The 15069-nt window shown below is 42.8% G+C and overlaps 1 long non-coding RNA gene across 1 annotated transcript in view; it reads left to right on the top strand.

The window, feature by feature from the left end:
- The window catches only part of LOC309551483, a 29314-nt gene extending 14531 nt beyond the window's left edge, over window positions 1-14783 (top strand). Inside the window, exon 3 of the long non-coding RNA XR_014225087.1 lies at window positions 14716-14783. This is a non-coding gene — a long non-coding RNA (uncharacterized lncRNA). The remainder of the gene's footprint in view (window positions 1-14715) is intronic.
- The last annotated feature ends 286 nt before the right edge of the window (window positions 14784-15069 follow it).

Here is a 15069-nt window from a genome sequence, read left to right as displayed (position 1 = left end):
GGCATTTTTCACTCAGCCACAAACCAGCACTATTGGCTGAGTTATTTTTACAGCCAGCTACTAATCACCAATTATGGGGGGATACTTTTACAGCTGGCCACTGACCACAAATTCTGGGGGAACATTTTTACAGACAGCCAATAACCAGCACTGCTGATTGGGTTATTTTTAACTACAGCTAATGATCACCAATGCTGTAGGGTAATGTAATATTCTAGCCTGCTACAGACCCCCAATGCTGGAAGGGATACTTTTACGGCCAGCTACGGACCACCAATACTTCTACCTAGATGAATGTGATTTTTTCACAACAATTGCTGGTTGACAAGTAGTCAATGACTACACTTTATTACCAAAAGTATTGGGACGCCTGCCTTTACACGCACATATATATGAATAATGGCATCCCAGTCAATATTGAGTTGGCCCACCCTTTGCAGCTATAACAGCTTCAACTCTTCTGGGAAGGCTGTCCACAAGGTTTAGAAGTGTGTCTATGGGAATGTTTGACCATTCTTCCAGAAGCAGGTTTGTAAAGTCAGGCACTAATGAGGATGAAAAGGCCTGGCTCGCAGTCTCCGCTCTAATTAATCCCAAAGGTGTTCAATCAGGTTGAGGTCAGGACTTTGTGCAGGACAGTCACGTTCCTCCACCCCAAACATGCTCACCCATGTCTTGATGAGCCTTGCTTTCTGCACTGGTGCGTAGTAATGTTGGAACAGGAGGGGGCCCTCCCCAAACTGTTGTCAAAAAGTTGGGAGCATGAAATTGTCCAAAATGTCTTGATATGCTGATGCCTTAAGAGTTCCCTTCACTGGAACTAAGGGGCCAAGCCCAACCCCAACAACCCCACACCATAATCCCCCCTTCACCAAATGATTTGGACCAGCCCCCTGCCATTCTCTTGTGATGAGTTTGTCCTCTTCTGGATCTTAAGAGGACCCCGATGCTGGTCATCAAAAAGGACGTGTTCATGTTTTGCAGTCACTGACATGTTCACACAAAGAAGGACCCAAGCATGAAGTAAACAGAAGAGAAGACTTGGGCTGTGGCATTATGTGACTATAGCAAAATAGAGAGTTTAGTTAGGGTTTTTTTGATCCAGCGTTTAGATAGAGGGGGTGGAAAGGAGGGGTAAGGGGATGGTAAAAAATATCCCAGAGTGGGCTTTAAAAAGATTTTAAAAATAGTGTAGATATATGATTATTTTCTCAACACTTGTGATGAACACATCAATGCCACTAAGGCACTGAATATATGTGTTATAACTTGAATTTGGCGTTAACCAGTGTATCCAGTAACACTAGATCACTAACACAATACGGAAGGGTTAAGGACAAAACAGCATGTTTTGACTGCAATCAGCCAGTTAGCCCCAGGATAAAATTGACCCAGAAGTTTTCATCTGAAAGTGAGAATTGGAGTTTTGCCAACTCCTTGAAGGAACTTATTATAACTCTGTGAATGAAATATTTGTGCTTGTCCTCTTTACTATAATAAAGAAAACATATGTCAGGGCACGTCTGAGGCCACAAATACTACAAAGAAGAGAACAAAAATGAAAAGAAGAGTTGAGCAAAAATATCAAAGTACAAATTAGCTAAAATGGTTCTTACTTCCTTGTGTCTTGCTATCAATTACAGGCTCGTCAGACAACTGACAGTAAATGACAGAGGTGAAAATGACGCCATACAAACATTCTACTAGCTATGAGAAATTAAAGCATATGTAAACCCTTAAAAAAAATATATATATATATGTATATACATATATATATATATATATATGTATATATATACAGTATCTCACAAAAGTGAGTACACCCCTCACATTTTTGTAAATATTTTATTATATCTTTTCATGTGACAACTGAAGAAATTACACTTTGCTACATTGTGAAGTAGTGAGTGTACAGCTTGTACAACAGTGTAAATTTGCTGTCCCCTCAAAAAAACTCAACACACAGCAATTACTGTCTAAACTACTGGCAACAAAAGTGAGTACACCCCTAAGTGAAAATGTCCACATTCAGCCCAGTTAGCCATTTTCCCTCCCCGGTGTCACGTGACTCGTTAGTGTTAAAAGGTCTCAGGTGTGAATGGGGATCAGGTATGTTAAATTTGGTGTTATCGCTCTCACTCTCTCATATTGGTCACTGGAAATTCAACATGGCACCTCATGGCAAAGAACTCTCTTGGCATCTGAAAAAAAGAATTGTTGCTCTACATAAAGATGGCCTAGGCTATAAGAAGATTGCCAAGACTCTGAAACTGAGCTGCAGCACAGTGGCCAAGACCATACAGCGGTTTAACAGGACAGGTTCCACTCAGAACAGGCCTCGCCATGGTCGACCAAAGAAGCTGAATGCACGTGCTCAGCATCATATCCAGAGGTTGTCTTTGGGAAATAGACATATGAGTTCTGCTAGCATTGTTGCAGAGATTGAAGGGCAGGGGGGTCAGCCTGTCAGTGCTCAGACCATACGCCGCACACTGCATCAAATAAGTCTGCATGGCTGTCATCCCAGAAGGAAGCCTTTTCTAAAGATGTTGCACAAGGAAGCCCGCAAACAGTTTGCTGAAGACAAGCAGACTAAGGACATGGATTACTGGAACCATGTCCTGTGGTCTGATGAGACCAAGATAAACGTATTTGGTTCAGATGGTGTCAAGCGTGTGTGGCGGCAACCAGGTGAGGAGAACAAAAACAAGTGCGTCTTGCAAACAGTCAAGCATGGTGGTGGGAGTGTGATGGTCTGAGGCTGCATGAGTGCTGCCGGCACTGGAGAGCTACAGTTCATTGAGGGAATCATAAATGCCAGCATGTGCTGTGACATACTGAAGCAGAGCATGATACCCTCCTTTCGGAGACTGGGCCGCAGGGCAGTATTCCAACATGATAACGGCCCCTAAACATACCTCAAAGACGTCCGCTGCCTAGCTAAAGTAGCTGAGGGTAAAGGTGATGGACTGGCCAAGCATGACTTCAGACCTAAACCTTATGGAGCATCTGTGGGGCATACTCTAATGGAAGGTGGAGGAGCGCAAGGTCTCTAACATCCACCAGCTCCATGATGTTGTCATGGAGGAATGGAAGAGAACACCAGTGACAACTTGTGATGCTCTGGTGAACTCCATGCCCAAAAGGGTTTAGGCAATGCTGTAAAATAATGGTAGCCACACAAAATATTGACACTTTGGGCCCAATTTGAACATTTCCACTTAGGGGTGTACTGACTTTTGTTGCTAGCAGTTTAGACATTAATGTCTGTGTGTTCAGTTATTTTGAGGCGCCAGCAAATTTACACTGTTATGGAGAGGGAGGTGTCAGAGCCCCATGCATCTCTATGGGGGAATCGGAATGAGAGTGGACTGCGGACTGCATATGGCAGTGTGAACTGCCCGCGAGATAAATGCTATGCGGGAACCCGCAGTGGATTCGCAGGGTGCCTGCATCGCATATGTGTAAACTCAGGTTACAGGTGGGTGACAAGGTAAATACTGCAAAGGCATATGGAAATTGTAGTACCACAGTATGTAACGACCAATGACAATCTACTGTGGTTTAGCTTCTCCCTCAGCCATGCAGGACGCATAGTACAAAAATAGCATGTGATTGCTGAAAAATAGGCAAAAAAAAAGAAGGTAAAACTGTCTAATATTATTTATCAAAAGAAAAAAAAATCCACTTTGTGCATAGTGTACACCTATACTACACTCTGCAAAACACAGGATTCACATTTACTTTAATACTTTATTATATAGAGATTACTCCTATGTAAAATAAACAAAATGTCATGTGTACAAAGTTCTATGGTTATGTGGCCAGCACAGTAAAAGTAACCTACTGTATAGAGTGTGCAACAAGTGGGTACAGGTGCATTATAGTTCTTTGCTTTTCCTGTCCAAAAAGGTGCAGTTCTGTGATGATTCAGTGGTGACATGTAGCAGTGAATGAGATTCTCAAGCACCCTACCACACAGGAAGCCCCTTAGAGTATTAAAGCTGTCAAATTCTTTGTAAGAGTGAGAGCATTATTCCTCAAAAATGTACTCTGCGGATTCATGGCCAGTTCACAGAAACATCATTGCATAACCTTTTGGCTTCCAGGTTCATTTTTCCATTTTTCAAACACACCAAGTACCCAAGTTTAGATGTATTTGTCATTTAACCACTTAAGCCCCGGAGGATTTGGCTGCTAAAGGACCAGGGGTTTTTTTGCGCTTTTTTACTGCGTGACTTTAACGGACAATTGCGCGGTCGTGCGACGCTGTACCTAAACGAATTTGACGCCCTTTTTTCCCCACAAACAGTGCTTTCTTTTGGTGGTATTTGATCACCTGTGCGATTTTTTGATCACGCGCTATAAACAAAAAAAGAGCGTAAATTTAGCAAAAATAACAATATTTTTCACATTTTTTTATATGAAATTCCCCCCAAAAAAAAGTAAAAATCAAAATTTTTTAACATTTTTCGGCCAATTTGTTTTATGCTACATATGTTTGGTAAAAAAAATCGCAAAAAGCGTATTTTGATTGGTTTGCGCAAAAGTTATCGCGTTTACTAACAAAGGGAAAGATTTTTGTCATTTTTGTTTTTTTTTTTTTTAACGCGTAATGGCGGCGATCTGCGATTTTTTTTCGGTACTGCGACATTGCGGCGGACAGATCGGACCCTTGACTGACATTTTTGACACTTTTGGGGTTACCAGTGACATTACTGCAGTAATCAGTGCTATACATATGCACTGTTACTGCAAAAATGACACTGGCAGGGAAGGGGTTAACTTTATTGGACAGGGAGGGGTTAAGTGTGTCCTAGGGGCGTGATTCTAACTGTGTAGGGACATTCCTATTGGTGTAAAAGCAAAGATCAACCGTTCTACATAGTAGAACGGTCAGATCTCCACTTTTACACAGGGAGAACTGACAGGCAGCTTGTTTACACAAGCTGCTCTGTCTTTCTCCCTTCACAGGAGCGATCGCAGTGTGACTGGCGGACATCGAGTCCGCCGGTCACACGCACTGACTTGCCTGTGAACGAGCCGCGGCGGGCGCGCGCCTCGGCGGGCGCGCGCCCGCCCGCGATAGGCTCGCAAGTCAGTGACAGGCGAGTGACGTACCGATACGTCACTCTGCCTGGCCGGGGCTGACCGCCGCAGTATATAGTCGTGCGGCGGTCGGCAACCGGTTAATACCTCAACACAGTCTCATCTTACATGTTAATTAGACATTTTGTAGATGGTATTGGGCTTGTTTGCACTGAAATTCATTTTAGTGAATTTTTTTATTAAAATATAGCTTTGATCAAGCGTAGCACATTATCATGGGACATACTAACCTGGGTATTAAAATTTAAATTTACCTAAAATAAAAATACAATATAAGCCCAAGAGGCATTACTTGCCTTCAGTGTAATGTGTCCATAATGCTCATGTCTTCTAGTTCTGTAGTATGCTTCATGGCCATATTACCAAATGGGCACGCTGGAAAGTTGCCCCGGGGCACCACTTGCCCAGGGGGCCCCACCCGCCCAGCGACCCAGCCAAGCATTAGTCCCGATTCCTGTGTGCATCCCGCTGCTGAACTTAGCAGGTGGCAAGTGCCTGTCGGCCCTGTGCTGCTGTCAGGCCACTTGGGCCGTGGATGGGGAGCCCACAACTGCAGGAAAGCCTGTCCGCCTCCACTGGAACAGGCACACACAGGACAGTCGAGTCTGACTCCCATCCGTGCGTGTGTTCACTGGACCCAACCGCCAAACTTGGAAGCTGTCATTAGCCTGGCACTGCTGTACCAATAAATATCGTCTTATCGATAATTTGCATTTTTATTCTCGTGGGTGATTGTGTAGGCACGGCCCCAGTGCACTGCATTGCCCCGGGGCCCTTTAATTCTCTTAAGATGGCACTGATAACCTTTCTCTGATGATGCTATTCATAGGTCTATTCATAGATCACATTTTCATTAATTTAATTTCATTCATAACAGCCATAGTACGGCTTCTATGAATGGGGGAGGTTGGTGTAAAAGGCGGGCGTAGTTTAGAACTCTTAAAGATTACTCTGACTGCTACTCTATTAACCCCTGCCATATCAGAAAGGTAAGGGGAAGCATCAGAGGAGGAGGATTACTACTGAAATAGAAGAGAGAAGCACAAGGGACACATTACACTGAAGGCAAGTAATGTCCCTTGTGCTTTTTTTGTATGTTTCTTAGGCAAATTTGGGCTGTCCATACATAGATCAAAGCTCAGCAGGTCAGCAGGAACCATCCAAAATACAATCTATGCATGGGCAGGTAATTTTTACAGAAGTTGATCTACTGACCAACTTCTGTACAACCGCTATGTTGGATTTTTCCAAGCTCAATCAGTGTTGCCAGCTATAGCCAGCAGAGCTGATCAGTGTATGTTGACGGTGGAGAAGCCTCTCCTCTCTCCGAATACAATGGCTCAGTGGAGTTGATTCCCGCATTCCACATCGAGTGTGTGAATTAGCGAATGGAGTCATTTTTTTTTTCTTCAACCCGCTGGGTAAAGAAAAAAAACAGACTCATGTGTGAGCTGCCTTAGGCTTTAAGTCCCGGTTCACACATATGCGATGCGGGAACCCTGTAAATCCACTGCAGGTTCCCGCATCACACTACACTCGCAGGCAGTTCACACTGCCATATGCGAATCGCTGTGATCAGTTCACATATCGCAGTGCGAACTGTCAATTTGGACAGATATCGGATCACATAGGTGTGAACATCCATGAGATCCGATTCTGGTGCGGAACCAAAGAAGGGTCCTGTGCAAGTTTGGTTCGAATGCGATGCAAATTCAGCCAAATTCGCATCACACAGACATCGGATGTGATTTGCAGAGCAGTGCGCTCCGAATCACATGCAATGTCTGTCATCGTATATGTGTGAACCAGCTTCAGGAGAATGTTTCTACTAGAGGCACTCTGTACATTTTTTGCAATCTTTTGGCAAGCAATGGATTGCCCTTGTCTGTCATACAAGCAAATATAGGAAGCACATTTTCATTTATTAGTGAAACAGTTTAATAAAAACATGAAATATACGCTGGTAAGTCAAAAATGAATTTCCCACCAAAATCTCTTTTAGGCAAATTTTGATGTTTACCTCCTTTATAGCCTGATGTAATGATCTTCAATCAACTCCATCCTAGATAATGACACCGCTGACATAAAGACAGGAGGTACAAAAATGATCACACTCCAGGGTGATCATGAAAAACACATTGTCGAACCAACAAACTGTGGTCCTGAGCTATAGCAATATTGCAATCATTACCACTTGCCGACCAGCCACTGCAGATATATGGCAGCTCCCCGCGAATCGCTGTACTTGTACGGAGCTTCGCGGCAGCGATCATGGGGGCCTCTGGCCACGTATGTGCCCATTCGCCAGCAGGAAAGCTGATCCGCGGGGCCAGCGGCCGCGATTGCCGCCGGGCACCCGCGATCACTCCCCGTGGAGAGAGAATGAGGTCTGCTGTTGTAAACACAGCAGACTGTTGTTCTCTCAGCAATCATCACAGAGCTCCTGTGTTCCTCCCATTTAGGAACACAGGTCCCTTTGTTGATTCTATAAGCCCACCCCCCCCCCCCACAGTTAGAAAACACCCCCTAGCCATACATTTAACCCTTTGATCGCCCCTGGGTTAACCCCTTCCCTGCCAGTGTCATTAGTACAGTAACAGTGCATATTTTTAGCACCGATTACTGTAGTAATGTAACTAGCCCCCCCAAAAGTGTCAAAAATGTCAGTTAGGTGTCAGATCTGTCTGCTGCAATGTCGTAGTCCCGCTAAAAATTGATGATCGCCACCATTACTAGTAATAAGTAAATAAAAATGACATAAATCTTTCCCCTAATTTGTAGATGCAATAACTTTTGCGCAAACGAGTCAAAATACACTTACAGGCAGTCCCCGACTTACCAACATCCGAGTTGCGAACGACTCCTACTTACGAACGGGGCCCCGTGACGAACGACTCCTACTTGCGAACGGGGGCGTGACGAACGACTCCTACTTACGAACGGTGGCGGCGCCCGTGTGACGTCACTGCTGGCTTCTTGCGGCTTATTCTCGCTCCTGTGCTGGATAGCATCCATCTTAGTGCCGGCCACAATGCACGCTGCATGTACTACATGTACTGATTGCCCCACACTGCCCAGAAGCATCCCACTGCACAGGCAGAAGCTGGTGGAACTGTCTGGAAACTGGTGAGATTACATTACTCTGTATTGGGAGCAGGACCACTGTATTGTACTTGTACTTCTAGCTATGTTGAATGTAACTATCCTTCTGGGTCTCTTTTAGCCTTTTAGTTTTGGCTAGTACAGTACTGTATGGTGTGGGGTTAGAGCCACAATGAGGTTTGTACTGCTGTCTGTATCCTTATGAATTTTTTGGGCTGGAGTTACACTTAAAAAGGCACATGTTCCGACTTACAAACAAATTCGACTTAAGAACAAACCTACAGTCCCTATTGTGTTCGTAACCCGGGGACCGCCTGTACTGGGATTGTTTATACCAAAAATATGTAGCAGATTACAAATTGAACTAAAATGATGAAAACCTTTTTTTTTTTTTTATTTTTGGGAATGTTATGTAGCAGAAAGTGAAAAATATTGTTTTTTTTTTTTTTTTTTTTTCTTCAGAATTGTCGTTTTTTTTATTTATAGCGCAAAAAATAAAAATTGCAGAGGTGATCAAATACCACCAAATGAAATCTCTATTTGTGGGAGAAAAGGACATCAATTTTATTTGGGTACAGCTATAGTAACACAGTGCCGAACCGCAAAAAATGGCCTGGTCATTAAGAGGGGAAAATCTTCCGGCCCAGAAGTGCTTAAAGCCCAGCTCTAGTTAAAACATTTTTGGATGAGATTTGGGTAGGGAGGGGAAGAATTATAATATCTGTTGAGTCTTTACTCAACTGTTGTCACCTATCAGTGACACTTCCATTCACTTTCTACTTGACAGGTGTCAGACAGAAAAGGAAGGGAAAGGAAAACTCCATAATGAGGACAGCAATACATGTAGAGTTTAGTAGAATATGGAGAGGTTAAATTTCACATATTGCACATATGTTCCAAGTGATAGATGTCAGACAGAATCAGAAGTGAGGCAAATCTCTTGAATGGTAACACAGATGGCATTTAAAAACTGACATAGGTCAAAGCTCTTCCTCACGTTTTCTAGAACTAAAGAAAAGAAGATCTTTTATTTAGAGCTGAACTTTGATTATCATTGCTCTTTTACTAAAGTTTGATATCCTGTTTCATATTTTTAAATGTTGATATTATCTTTTGCCCCTTTCATAATGTTGTGGACTCTGCTAAGATGATTGGGGGAAATATGAACTTCAATATAATTTGAAGATATCAGAATGTACAATACATGGTACTTTTTTTTAGTAATTTGGATAAAGTAAAAGCAGCAGTCTATTAAAAGAATGATAGACAGCCACGATTATTCAATTGTTTAGTCTACCCATAGGATAGTCAAGACTATCTGCAATAAAATCTGTGAAATGTTTTTGAATGGGCTTTTGACATTAGTAAAACAGCAATGTAGGAGCTCTATACAGTGACTATATATATATATATATATATATATACATGCAAAATTGATTCAGCTACTTACACCCTTTGAACCCCTGGAAAGGCACACCCATAGGAATAAATAGGATCGGATAAGAGAACCTAGTAAGGGGACTCTTTTGCTGCAAAGGCTGTGTTGCACGGGGTGGAGGCACACAGTGAGGATTGCAGGAACAGGAAGGAGTGTATATTATTTTTTTTAATGTAGCGCTACCTCTGGAGGAGTTGCTTTGTTTGATGGGTCCTCTGTTCTGATACGACTTTTTAACCTGCTCGGTCCCCGCCAACACACCTGTATATGGGTGACTCACACCTGTGTAACTTAAGTGTTAATTTTCCACTGTTCTATGATAGTGCACAGAAAATGGACTACAAGCAACCTGAGAATTAAAAGGGTGAATTATTGAAGGGTAAGCACATGCAGTGCATAAAAGAAATAACATAACAATAGAAGACGTTTGATTAACTGATGGGCAGGTTAGCCTCACATACAGCCATTTATTTACATCACAGTAAAGCTAAACCTCATTACACTAGTTCACATAGTATCAGTAAGAATAGCATCAACTGTGAAAGCATGAATAGTATAAAAGAAACCTCACTGTAATTTATAGTAATAGCTAATCAAACAACTTTCCTGGGCGCACACAGCCCTTTAGTGGGTGAGTACCCACATTCTTAAAAAAGGGGATATCCCTGGAGATGATGTACCTGGCGCCTAAATGTCCATGTTGGCTGGCTTTTGTTGGGGCCCTATTGTAGATTGTGCACATGTAGCTGTTTCTTTAAGACTGTACACAAGGGATGACTGATGGGCTACTAAGTAAGGGGCAGTCTCAGTTGGCATTAACTGTCTGCAACAAGAGGTTAAACTTGGTAGTTCCCCTAACCACAAACAACATGTAACAGATCAGGTCCAGTATACTTGATGATAAGTTGTCCCAGAAGTCTCAGTCCTCACAGTCAGTTTCTCCCAGGTGTAACAACAGGTCTTTCTAGCTTTGGTTCCAAGACACAGCAGCTCTCTCTGTGGCTCAGTCTCTTGCTCTGGTCCTCATTAGCTCTGTGCTCTGGCTCTGGCTGGCACAACCTAGATACCCCGCTTTGTACAGGCTCTGTCCTCTCTCACGCAGTAGTCAGACCCCAGCAACAGGTCTGCACTGTTCCATTCCCCACTGGTTTGCCTTAAGATCCTGTGGTCTGCTCACGAAAAACCCTGTTCTCTTGTCCTCTCGTCCCAGGGGATCCTGAGTATTGTAGTTCTGCAACTCATAGAATCCAGACACTTGTATTGTACTGCACTCCCAAAGGAACCGTAAGTCCCAATGTCCTTTGTTGGAGACATCATCCTCCTTCTCACTGGACCCAATCTTCTACTGAAGAAGGGAGGGGGAGAGAAGCAGGAACAAGCGGGGAAATGAAACTCAGCCTGCTCTGTTCAAAACCAGATAGGAGTCCTAGTGCCATCACAACATCCAGGAAGGCAGGAAGGGAGGGGGATAAGCAGTTGATTCTTTAGTAAGTCCCCTTTCCCCTCCAGGGGGGGGGGGGGGGGGTATTACCTCCACTGCAGACATCCGGGGGGGGGGAGCAATCACAAAGGATCAGACACAGCCTGCAGCACAGCCATGGGGGAACAAGAAAAAGCAGGCACAAGCCCAGCCCACTTGGTGGCCACACATGGGAGGATGAGTAAAAATCATAAAAGAGTTATATAGTGCCAAAAGTTAATGCAGCGCTTTACAAAATGAAAAGAGACAGTACAGTTACAACACAGTTCAATACAAGAGGGATCAGGGGGCCCTGATTGTTAGAAAATATAACCTAAAAGGAATAGTCTAGTGATACAAAAGGTAAAAACTATGAGGGATGAGTTGATGTAGAAAGTAAAAGTACAGATTATTAATTAGAGGCAAGATAGGCCTCTCTGAAAAGATGGATTTTCGGTGGTGACTCCATTAAATAGATTGACCATGACTAAGTCTTCTATCCACCACATCCTGTCATGCCTATGTGTTAAATAGCATGGCCCAATGGTGTTCCACCTGAGCCACTGATAAGGCAGTACAGCCAGTCCTTCTGTACTAGGCCCAGGCCCCATCAGTTTAAAAGGGAAGCCCAGGCACCTGTTGAGCAGGAGGGCCAACTGTACTGCCTCACTGAAGATGGACACTGATCCTCTTCTGCCTGCCTCTGCAGCGCTGTCGGCTTCTCCTCCACTCCCTCCCTCCAACTGTGCTGCAGGAGGATCAATTCTAACATCTACGTCCCCCATCCCCCTGCTTTTTGGCCACCTCTATGCGTCTCTTTTCCCCGCAGCGTCACTGACTTCCCTCCTCCACTGAACACTGCACACAAGGGGATGTTTCAGGATGGAGAGCGGAGGAAGGGGGCAGTAAATATGTCATAAAATAATGATTTTAGTGTATTTTGAGCAAAAATATAATTTTATGTTTTCTGGAGGTTGGGGGAGGGAGCGGGGCCCTGTAAGGTAGGCAGTATGGGGCCCTATAATTTCTAACAGCAGCCCTGCGTTCCACACCCGTTATGTTCCGCCATATGTGACGTAGCCTCCCGTGCCATGTCCCCCCTGGATACCGGAACTGGAAGTAAAGCGCAAGGAAACATAACCACACTGCTGGACCTCCAGACTAAGGAGAGGGCAAGGCATGGGGGGGGGGATAAAAGGACCGCCCACCAGATACAAGGCACCCCATCAAATACAACAAGCGATACAATGTATATCACCACTTAGCGGGCAAATACATATATAAAAGTCATACACTATACACCTAAAATCTTTTTATAATCTAAATTCAGCAATAATAATAGGATGATACACCCCTGGTGAGCCCATGGAAAGGATACTATTTAGACCCAATCTATGGGGGAGGGGGGTACCCCAGAAAAACATACTACAATCAAACCTCCACATGCCCAAGAGCCACCAGCATTCCCAAATGAAAAATATATAATAAAAATGTATTTTTAAAAAAATGTATTTGCATATTACATAATTACCAATATTTATAAAAATAACAAATATCTACAATACAGACACCTAGAATCCCTAACTAGAGGAAGTTAGGTGTCGAAAAGCCTTGATCCATTACACCAATTTGGAGAAACACATATGCACAAATAAAATATAATTGTATGTACCAGCTATCACTGGGATTTGCCTTTATAATAATGTTTTAATTGTATAATAAAGATGTTGCTGGTTTTATTCATTTATTTGTGTAAGTTTTCCTTGTGGCACATTTACGTTCCTATAAGTCTCCATTCTTTCCCCATATGTTAGGAGATTGGAGAAAGTGCTTTGTACTGTATACTTTAGAGTTGTAAGTGACATTAAAAGGTGCTGTTAGATAGCTAAGAAGAGAACCAGCAAAGAGCAGAGTCACAGAGGCCAAGGGAATGAAATTTGTGTGAGCAAGAAGGGGTGGTCAATTGTATCAAATGCAATTGGGTCCACCTGTCAGTTTTTCTAGTTTACATCTGCCCACATCCAATCTGATCCGATAGGAGGTCTGTTTACAATCGACTGCCCATAGAGGATAGCGGGCTGTGTCTGTGCTTGCTCTGCATAGGTGGAGCATACACAGATGAGAAATCTGCATGCTCAGCAGGGTTCAGCAATGAGGTGCCCTGCTGAGCTTCTGGCGGAGCCTGCCCTATGTAGAAGTGGCCTTAGAGTGATGACCATTGGTTTTAGCAGTTAGTCATTATTAGGTTTTAGGAGAGCGGTGTCTGTGGAGTATAGCAGGTAAAAGAGGTAAAAAAATGTTTTCAGTAAGGTGGTAGCTGAGGCAGTTGTAAACTAGGCATTCTAGGAGTTTGGAGGTTAATGGAAGCAAGGAGATGGGTCCTAGGTTGTCATGATTTGTGGGGTCTACCAAGGACTTTTTAATAATGGAGGTGACTAGTACATGCTATAGAGCAGGGGTCTCCAAACGTTCTAAACAAAGGGCCAGTTTACTTTCCTTCAGACTTTAGGGGGGCCAGACTGTGGCCAGGCTAATTAGAACATTTTCCAGGCATCAGTGGGAGTAAACAGTGTCCCATCTTTGGGGAGGAATAGTGCCCCAAGGGCCAGATAAATGCATGCAAAGAGCTGCATCTGGTGACCCCTGTTCTAGAATGTTGACTGCCATCAGGGGCGTGAGGCAGAAAATAGAGGACAAATAGCATAAAAGGTATATTTGCCCTTGAAAAAAAATATGCAAAGGCATTGCTGATCTTATTCTGAAAATACTAGGCTGTCTTTGACCTAAATACTTCCTGGATCAATAACCTAGAACAAACATTAGGCAAGTATAGTTAGAGGAAATTTAGGACACCTTATTTAACTCCCTTAGTGGTAACCCCGAGCGAGACTCGGGGTGGTTTTTTCATGCTAAGATCGGTATCCCCGAGTCACACTCGGGGTAGATGTGCAGAGCCTGCAGCGGGGTTCCTTACCTTCTCCTGGCGATCCAGCGATGATCTCCCATTGCTGTGATCGCCGCCGAGATCCCTGCCGCGCCGTCCGTCGCTCTGATGACTCCCTGGTTCCGTTCCCTGCAGCAGCAATGGTGCATAGGAGCGGAACTGGGAGGGAAATTCAAATGTTGCACAAAACACAAACACATAAAAAGGAGGTGATACAGTGTAATCTGAGAGGATTACACTGTATCACCTTAGTATCAGAAAAATATCAAATATTATAAATTGTAAATTATATTATTAATATATATTATATATATTATAATATTTATATTTTATAATATATTTTATATTTTATAATATATTTTATATTTTATAATATATTTATTATTAATATAATATTTATATTTTATAATATATTTATATTTTATAAATTATAAATATCAAAAAATTGTACTGCTTTTGGTACATAATTCCTGACATAATCATACCGCCAGGGAGGTTAAATATTTAATCTGAGTAAATAAAAATTTACTGAAGCCAGTCGTTTAGCATAACAGATTTTTAGTTAAACTGATAATTAATGGCAACCTACATATTTTTTCTGCATACGTTTTCTTCGCTATCATTCACTTTCCGTTTTTTTTGGGGTTTTTTTCGGAATGAAAGCAAGTTTTTATGGCTCAGTGAGGGTGACTAAGTTATTGATACTGAAGAAAGAAAAGCATTAAGGAGGAAACATGTGTGAAAAAAAAAAAGTCTCAAGAGAAGAGAAAAGGGGAAATCAACTTTAAAAGAAAGGCAGGAAAGTGTAAAACAAAACACACTGATAAACTTAAAGAAAATGAGTTGACTCAGGAAGGAAGCCCAGCAGAGCACAAGAAGGGACACTAAATGCCCAGTCACAACAGAAAAGGAGAAGGAAAGTAAGAGTGAAGCACGTCACATGCAACGCTTCACTAACTTATGTGCTGCAGGGAAAAGTCAATGCAAAACTGAATAACATTTACCACACTATTGGCT

This window comes from Pelophylax lessonae, assembly GCF_965119305.1.
Source record: "Pelophylax lessonae genome assembly, chromosome: 3".
Classification (NCBI taxonomy): domain Eukaryota; kingdom Metazoa; phylum Chordata; class Amphibia; order Anura; family Ranidae; genus Pelophylax; species Pelophylax lessonae.
This window is presented reverse-complemented; position numbering and strand designations above follow the sequence as displayed.